At 46.0% G+C, this 8,136-nt stretch overlaps 1 long non-coding RNA gene across 1 annotated transcript in view; it reads right to left on the minus strand.

Annotated features, from left to right (window-relative positions):
- Window positions 1–7,787, minus strand: part of LOC127009830 (uncharacterized) — a 68,157-nt gene extending 60,370 nt beyond the window's left edge. The window contains exon 1 of the long non-coding RNA XR_007762467.1: window positions 7,661–7,787. This is a non-coding gene — a long non-coding RNA (uncharacterized LOC127009830). The remainder of the gene's footprint in view (window positions 1–7,660) is intronic.
- Between the last annotated feature and the right edge of the window lie 349 nt (window positions 7,788–8,136).

The following is an 8,136-nucleotide window of genomic DNA, read 5'->3' on the forward strand; positions in this document are numbered from 1 at the left end:
TCTTCCTTCCTTTCCTCCTGTCTTCCTTTCTTTCTTCTTTTCTCTCTCCAACCCCCTCCCGTCCTCCCTCTCTTCCTTTCCTCTTCCCTCCTTCTCTTCTTCATTTCCCCTCTTCTCTCCTTCTTTCTCTCCATGTCACCTTTCCTTCTCTTCCCATTTCCAAAACCATTCCTCTCTTCCTCTTCCTCCTCCTTCTCTTCTCTCCTTCTTTCTCTCCATGTCACCTTTCCTTCTCTTCCCATCTCCAAAACCATTCCTCCTCCTCCTCCTCCTCCTCTTCCTCCTCATCTCTGACATCCCACAGCATCTTAACCCAATCTCCCTCCTCCTCCTCCTCCCTCCTCTTCCTCCTCCTCCTCCTCCCGTCAGCTCTTCCCTTCATCTGCAGAGGAAATCCCGTCGGTATTGTCTGATACATTTTCCGTTCCCTGCGTGGGTGATGGGAAGGGAGGGGACGGGGCGGGGGAGGGGGGAAGAGGGGGAAAGGGAGGGGAAGGGAAGAGGGATGGTGGTGGTGGGAAGGAGAAGGGGAGGGGGTTAAGAGGATGAGGAGAGGATGGGAAGGGGAGGTGAAAGGGGAGGGGAAGGGAAGGGAAGGGGAGGTGGAGGGGGAGGGGAAGGGAAGGAGGGGGGGGGGGGTGAGACTGGAGGGAAATGGGAACGGGAGGGGGTTAAGAGGACGAGGAGAGGAAAGGAAGGGGAGGGGAAGGAGAGAAAAAGGGGAAGAGGAAAGGGGAAGGGAGGGGAAGGGGAGGGGTGGTGGTGGTTCACAGGGGGAAGGGCAGGACTTTAAGAGGATGAAGAGGGGATAGGAAGGGGAGGGGAAGGGAAGGGGAAGGAGAGGGAAGAGAAAGGGTGGAAGGAAGGGAAGGGAAGGGGAAGGAGGATGGGGAGGTGTATTGAGAGTTGGAGGAGGAGGAGGAGGAGGTGAAGGGAAGGAAGGAAGGTGAGGAAGGAAGGGAGGGGAGGAAGGAAGGAAGAAGAGGAAGGAAGGAGATGAAGGAAAGATGGAAGGAAGGAAGGCGAGGAAGGAAGGAAGGAAGGAAGGAGAGGAAGGAAGGCGAGGAAGGAAGGAGGAAAGGAAGGAGGGAGAGGAAGGAAGGAAGGACCGAAGGAAGGAGGGAAAGGAGAGGAAGGAAGGAAGGAAGGAAGGGAGGTGAGGAAGGAAGGAATAAAGAACAATGAAAAATAAAGGAAGGAAGAAAAGAAGGAAGAGAGGAAGAGTAAAAGAACGAGAGAAGGAGATACAAAAAAAAGAAAGGAAGAGATGAAAAAAAGAAGAAAAAGAAGACAAAAAAATGAAAGAAAGAATTGGATGAAAAATAAAAAAAATAAGAAAAAAATGAAGCAAATAAAAATAGAAGAAAAAAAGGAAGAAAGGAAGAAAATTAAAGAAAGACGAAGAAGAAAAACAAGACAATGAAGAAAAGAAAACCGAGGAGAAGGAACAGAATCAAAGTCACCTCATAACTAATCCTCCTCCTCCTCCTCCTCCTCCTCCTCCTCCTCCTCCTCCTCCTCGGCTATCAGATAAGAGAGTCTCCCCTTTTGTCCGCGGTGAAGTCACGTGACCCGCAAGATAAGAAAGAAAATGGGAACTTGATTTATATCCACAGAAAACGGTCCACTCTTGCCTCTCTCTCTCTCTCTTATCTCACGTTTCTTCTTATCTCTGTCTGTTTATCTGTCTGTTTGTCTGTCTGTCAGTGTGTGTGTGTGTGTGTGTGTGTGTGTGTGTGTTGAAATGTTGGTCTTTATTTTATTATTTTTCTTTCTCTCTCTCTCTCTCTCTCTCTCTCTCTCTCTTTCTTACCCACGACCTCCTCCTCGTCCTCCTTCTTCTTCCTCCTTACCCAAATGAAGGGGTAGTGGGGTGGTAGTGGATGGGGGAGGGAGGCTGGGGGTGAGGGGGTGAGGGGTGTCATTTGGCAGCTATCAATGAGGGGGGATTTTGAATGATCCAGTAATTAGACCCCTTCCCTCCCTTCATTCCCGTCTGCCTTATGTGGTGGGGTACGGAGGGGGAGAAGATGGGGGGTGACAAGGTGATGTAAGAGGGAAAATGGGAAGTGATTGGAGGGGAGGAGGGGGAAGGGAGAAAGGGGGAAGGAAGAGGAAAGAAGGAGGTGAAAAAGAGAAGGTGGCCCTAGGAAAAGATAATGGGGAGGGAAGAGAAGGGAGGAGAAGGAAAGAGAGGGGAGAAGGGAGGGAAGGAGAAAGGTGGGGAAGGAAGGAGTTAAAAAGGAAGCAGGCCCTAGGAAAAGATGATGGGGAGGGAAGGAGGAGAAGGAAAGGAGGAGGGAGAAGGGGAGGGAAGGGGTGAAAGGGGGGAAGGAGGAAGGGAAAAAAAAAAGCATCGTTGGTGGCCCTAGGAAAAGATGATGGGGAGGGGAAGAGAAGGGGAGGAGAAGGAAGGAGAGGAGGGGAGAAGGGGGAGGGGAAGGAAAGGGAGGAGGGGAGAAGGGGGGATGGGGAAGGGGTGAAAGGGGGGAAGGAGGAAGGGTAAAAAAAAAAAGCATAGTTGGTGGCCCTAGGAAAAGATGATGGGGAGGGGAAGAGAATGGAAGGAGAAGGAAGGAGAGGAGGGGGAAGGGGGAGGGGGGGAAAGGGGTAGAGGAGGAGGGGGAACTAAATCACATAAACAAAAACAAAAACTGGACGTAAACAAGACAAAAAAAAGAAAACATACAAGAAAAACAAAAACAAAAACCTTAACCTCAACGACCCAAACAAAAGATCCGCATCGCGTCAACAAACAAACAAACAAACAAACAAACAAAAACGACGTAAACAAAAACAAAACATAGGTAAGAAAAAAATATCAACCCCATCACCTACAATCTCCCCCATTAATAACACACTCCCCTTAACCTTATTAACCCCAATCACAAGGCCACGTGACACCCTTAAGGACAGTAGCGGACATTACCCTAACACTAACGCTAATCAGGTTACCCACGAACTTGGATGGCGAGGGGAATGAGGGACGGGAAAAGGAAGGGGAGGGATGGGTAGGAAGGGGAGGGTAGGGTAGGGGAGAGGAGATGAGAGGGGAGGAATTTCTTACTAAACCCTTGATAAAAAAAAGAGGGATTTAATGATGCAAGATGTGAAGGGAAGGGAAGGGAAGGGATGGGAAGGGGAGGGGAATAAGGAAACAGAAAGGAAGAGGAGGGAAAAGGAAGGTGGGAGGGGAGGAGGAGGAGAAGAAGGAAATGGGGAGGTAAGATATAGGGAAGTGTGGGAAGGGAAGAGAGAGAGAGAGAGAGAGAGAGAGAGAGAGAGAGAGAGAGAGAGAGAGAGAGAGAGAGAGAGAGAGAGAGAGAGAGAGAGAGAGAGAGAGAGAGAGAGATGGGGAGATGAGAAGTTAAAATAAAGTAAAAAGGAAAGAGAAAAGAATGGAAAGAAGAGAGGAGAAGAAAATGAGACAAAGGAAGGGGAGGAAATCAGGGGAGAAAGGGGAGGGAGGTAGAGGGGAGGAGAGCATATAAATAATAAAGACGCGAAAATGGGAATGGGGAGAGAAATGGGAGAAACAGAAGAAGGAAATAGAAGGGGAGGGGAGGGGAGGGATGGGTAGAGGAGGAAGGGGTGAAAAAGCGTATTTGTTGACATGGGAAAGGGAAGGGAAGGAAGGGGAGGAGAGTGGGAAGGGGAGGAGGGGAGAAGGAGAAGAGGAGGAGGAGAAAAGAAGGTAGTTGGTGGAGATGGAAGAGAGGGGATGGAATGGGAGGAGGAGGGGAAGAAGGAAGAGGAGGAGGGGGGGGTGAATTGGGAGAAGAGGAGGGGAAAAGGGAGGGGAGGAGAAGGATTAAAAGGTAGTTGCTGGACGTGGGGGAGAGGAAGGGAAGGGGAAAAGGAAGGGAGGAGGAGGGGGGGGAAGGGAGGAGGGGGAGTAGGGGGAAGAGGAGGAGGAGTAAAAAGAAGCGTAGTTGCTGGACGTGGTGGGGAGAGGAGAGAAGAGGAGGAAAGGGAGGAGGGAAGGGGAGAAGGGGAGGAGGGAAGGGGAGAAGGGAAGGGGGGGAAGGGGAGGAGGGGTGAATAGAAGGGTAGTTGGCGCCTCAAGGAAGAGAGAATGGGAAGGGGAGGAGAAGGAGGGGGAGGAGGGAAGGGGGAGGGGGAGGGGGTGTCAAGTGCAATGAAGAACACACTTTAAGAATCATTAGAAGACTGATAGACTGCTTCCTCTCTCTCTCTCTCTCTCTCTCTCTCTCTCTCTCTCTCTCTCTCTCTCTCTCTCTCTCCAGTCTGTCCATTCATAGCAGCTGGACTAATTCATGCATTCTCTCTCTCTCTCTCTCTCTCTCTCACACACACACACACACACACACACACACACACACACACACACACGCACCACAAGAGTACAATATTTTATAATAAATGGCCTTGTCCCCAAAGACTAAAAATATGTAGCAGTTTACCATGAGGAAAGACCATTCTCTTTGAAGTCTTACCAAAGAAAACTAAAACATAAGGGGAAAGTAATATAAATACGCCCTCACTCACCACCACAAGGAATTAGAAAGAGCGAGTAATGGACTTTGAGAAGGTTGATTAAAGGGAAGACTAATACAAATACACCCTTAATCTATGTCTTAAGGGGAGGTATGGGAAGAGGAGGATGGGGTAAAAAAAAAAGTGCATTTGTTGACTTGGGAAAGGGGGAGGGAAGGAAGGGGAGGAGAGTGGGAAGGGGAAGGGAGGGGAGGGGACACTGCTCCGAACATGTTCCAAACTTGGCAGAAACATGCTCCTGAACACGCCTAGCCAACATTCTCAAAGCACAGGCTGGAGGCACTGGTCGGGTTAAATACTAGAACACAGCCTCGCCCGCTGACATTGTGGTGGCAGACAATGGCCGTGGGGACTGTATGGCAGATATTAGGTGATGAGAGAGAGACAGGGCCAGTGTGACATCAGGGTTACCACAATTTACCTTCTCCAGCCCGAAAGGAAGAATGGTCAACTGGGTGAAACTGCGCTGACTCCCCGGGCCCAGGATTCCAACCCAGACCAACGTTTTCGAAGCTACGCGTGCCAACACCTCAAAACGGAGGCACTATGATAGGATTAGGGTTCGACAGGATGCCTAATGGGAGCAATAGCTGAAGTAGTGGTAGTTGTAGTTGTGTAATGCGTAGAATATCAGATGACAGAAGATGGTTAGTGAGGATTGAGAGTGAGGTGGGAGGTGTTTTTTTTTTTGTTTGTTTTTTACAGCAGAGGAGACAGTGCAAGGGCTTAAAAATAAACAATGATGAAAAAAAAAAACCCCGCTACAAGACCAAATTCACGTCTACTGTCTATCTGTCTGTCTGTCTCGTACACAACTCAATACTTCTTTGATAGATCTTATACTATAGCCAAGCCAGAGAGGGTGTGAGGAGGAATGGGGAAGTAAGTAGGCTATCAAAATTATTACTCTGAAACTTAAAACTATCACCAGTGTCTGAATCTCTCTCTCTCTCTCTCTCTCTCTCTCTCTCTCTCTCTCTCTCTCTCTCTCTCTCTCTCTCTCTCTCTCTCTCATACTACTACTACTACCAACAATATAATAACAAGTGTGTATGTAATTTAACCCACAAACATTTAACACACACACACACACACACACACACACACACACACACATACACACACACACAGGCCACAAACAGAATCTATTAGCTAACTCTTCCTTGTTAGGTAGGTGACAAATGGGCACTTAAAGAGGAGGAGGAGGAGGAGGAGGAGGAAGAGGAGGAGGAGGAGGGATAGTTAAGGAAAGGGGAGGGGGGGGGGTTAGGGTACATATCTACAGCTGCAAAAAGGAGGAGGAGGAGTAGGAGGAGGGAGATGGGGAGGAGGAGTGAAGTTAGAGAGAGAGAGAGAGAGAGAGAGAGAGAGAGAGAGAGAGAGAGAGAGAGAGAGAGAGAGAGAGAGATCATGTAAGAGATGAGGAGGCTAATAAAGGAAGAAAAAAATAAGTACTTGTTGCGGAAGAGAGAGAGAGAGAGAGAGAGAGAGAGAGAGAGAGAGAGAGAGAGAGAGAGAGAGAGAGAGAGAGAGAGAGAGAGAGAGAGAGAGAGAGAGAGAGGAATGACAACAAAGAATGAGAGGAAGAGAGAAAGAAGCAGAGAATAGGAATAATTGGTGATAACTCATAAATTACGCTCTTTCATTTTCCTTCATTCTTTTCTTCTTTCATTCTTTCCTCTCTGACTCCGTTCAAACTTCATTAATTTCTTCATTCCTTCCTCCCTTTCATTCTCTCTTCCTTCCTCTCCTTTATTCCTTCCTTCCTTCCTTCCCTCATTCATAAATCCTAATCCGTTTTTCCTTTCCTTCTTCTTCAAAACTTCATTAATTTCTTCCTTCCTCCCTTTCATTCTCTCTTCCTTCCTCTTCTTTCTTCCTTCCTTCCTTCCTTCATAAATCCTAATCCGTTTTTCCTTTCCTTCCTTCCTTCCTTCCTTCCTTTCTTTCTTCATCTCTCCCTCATTCCCTTCCTTCCTTCCTTTCTTCATCTCTCTCTCATTCCCTTCCTTCCTTCCTTTCTTCATATCTCCCTCATTCCCTTCCTTCCTTCCTTCCTTCATCTCTCCCTCATTCCCTTCCTTCTTTCCTTCCTTCAAACACATCAACCTTCGATCTCAACATTTTTTTTTCCACTTTCCGTTTGTTGTTTTAATATACCAAACAAGACACTTTTTAGATGCATCGTATAGCCTATTATTATTATTATTATTATTATTATTATTATTATTATTGTTATTATTATCATTGTTGTTGTTATTGTTGTTGTTCTTATTTATCTGAAACAGGATGGAGACAATAAGCAGACGAAAGAAAGAACAAGAACAGGAAGAACAAGAAGGATAAAAGAAGCAGACAAAGGGAAGAAGAACATGAACGAGAACAAGACAAGGAAAGGTGAAGAACAAGAACAGGAAGAACAAAAAGGATAAAAGAAGCAGACGAAGGGAAGAAGAACACGAACGAGAACAAGAAAAGGAAAGATGAAGAACAAGAATAGGAAGAAGAAATAAGGAAGAAAGAATAAGCAAGCGAAGGAAAGAACACGAAAAGAACAAGAACAAAAATGATAAAAGAAACAGACGAAGGGAAGAACACGAACGAGAACAAGAAAAGGAAAGATGAAGAACAAGAATAGGAAGAAGAAAAAAGGAAGAAAGAATAAGCAGACGAAGGAAAGAACAAGAAAAGAACAAAAACTGGAAGAACAAAGAGGATAAAAGAAACAGACGAAGGGAAGAACACGAACGAGAACAAGAAAAGGAAAGATGAAGAACAAGAATAGGAAGAAGAAAAAAGGAAGAAAGAATAAGCAGACGAAGAAAAGAACATTAAGAAAGAACAAGAAGGAAGAATAAACAAAAGTGAAGAACAACATCAGGAAGAAGAACAAATAAGGAAGAAAGAACAAGAGAAAAGAGAACAAGAACAGGAAGACGAAGAAAAAAAGAAAACACGAAGAAAATAACAAAAAATAAGAAAACAACAAACAAACCTAAAAATAGAAGAACAGGAAGACTAAACAAAAAATAAGAAAACAGACGAAGAACAAAAACAAAAGAAAACAACCCTATAATTATGTCGTCAACCAAACACCTACTATAAACAAGAACAAGAAAACTAAATCACATATCTCTCTTACCTTACAATCTTCCTGTGCTCTCCTCCCACCCTGAAGGAAGAGGAGGAGGAGGAGGACAAGGGCAGCAGCAGGAGCAGGAGTCGCGCACGTGTCCTCGCGGGGTCGGTCAAGGCGAGTCTGCTGCAGCGTTAGCTCACCTCAGTGTTGCCACATCAAAAAGTAAAATTCCCACAAACTGTCTTTTTTTCCCACAAACTCCCACAAACTTAAACTGAATTTCTACCAAAACTTCCACAAATTATATAAAGCTCAAGTATAGGATCAAATAGTATTTTAGATAGAAAATACAAGCCGAAATGGAAGTAAGATTAGTGAGAGCCTACCTTGAAAATGCCAGTATTTCTTTCCCAAATATTTACCACAAACAGGGGCCTTACCACTTCATGTAGGCCTCACATGAGAAGAGACAAGGAGAGGCATGTCAGGGGCTTAGCTGGGTGTATTTTCAAGTGGAAAGTAACATTTAATCACTTGAG

This window comes from Eriocheir sinensis, chromosome 42 (assembly GCF_024679095.1).
Source record: "Eriocheir sinensis breed Jianghai 21 chromosome 42, ASM2467909v1, whole genome shotgun sequence".
In the NCBI taxonomy this organism is placed as follows: Eukaryota; Metazoa; Arthropoda; class Malacostraca; order Decapoda; family Varunidae; genus Eriocheir; species Eriocheir sinensis.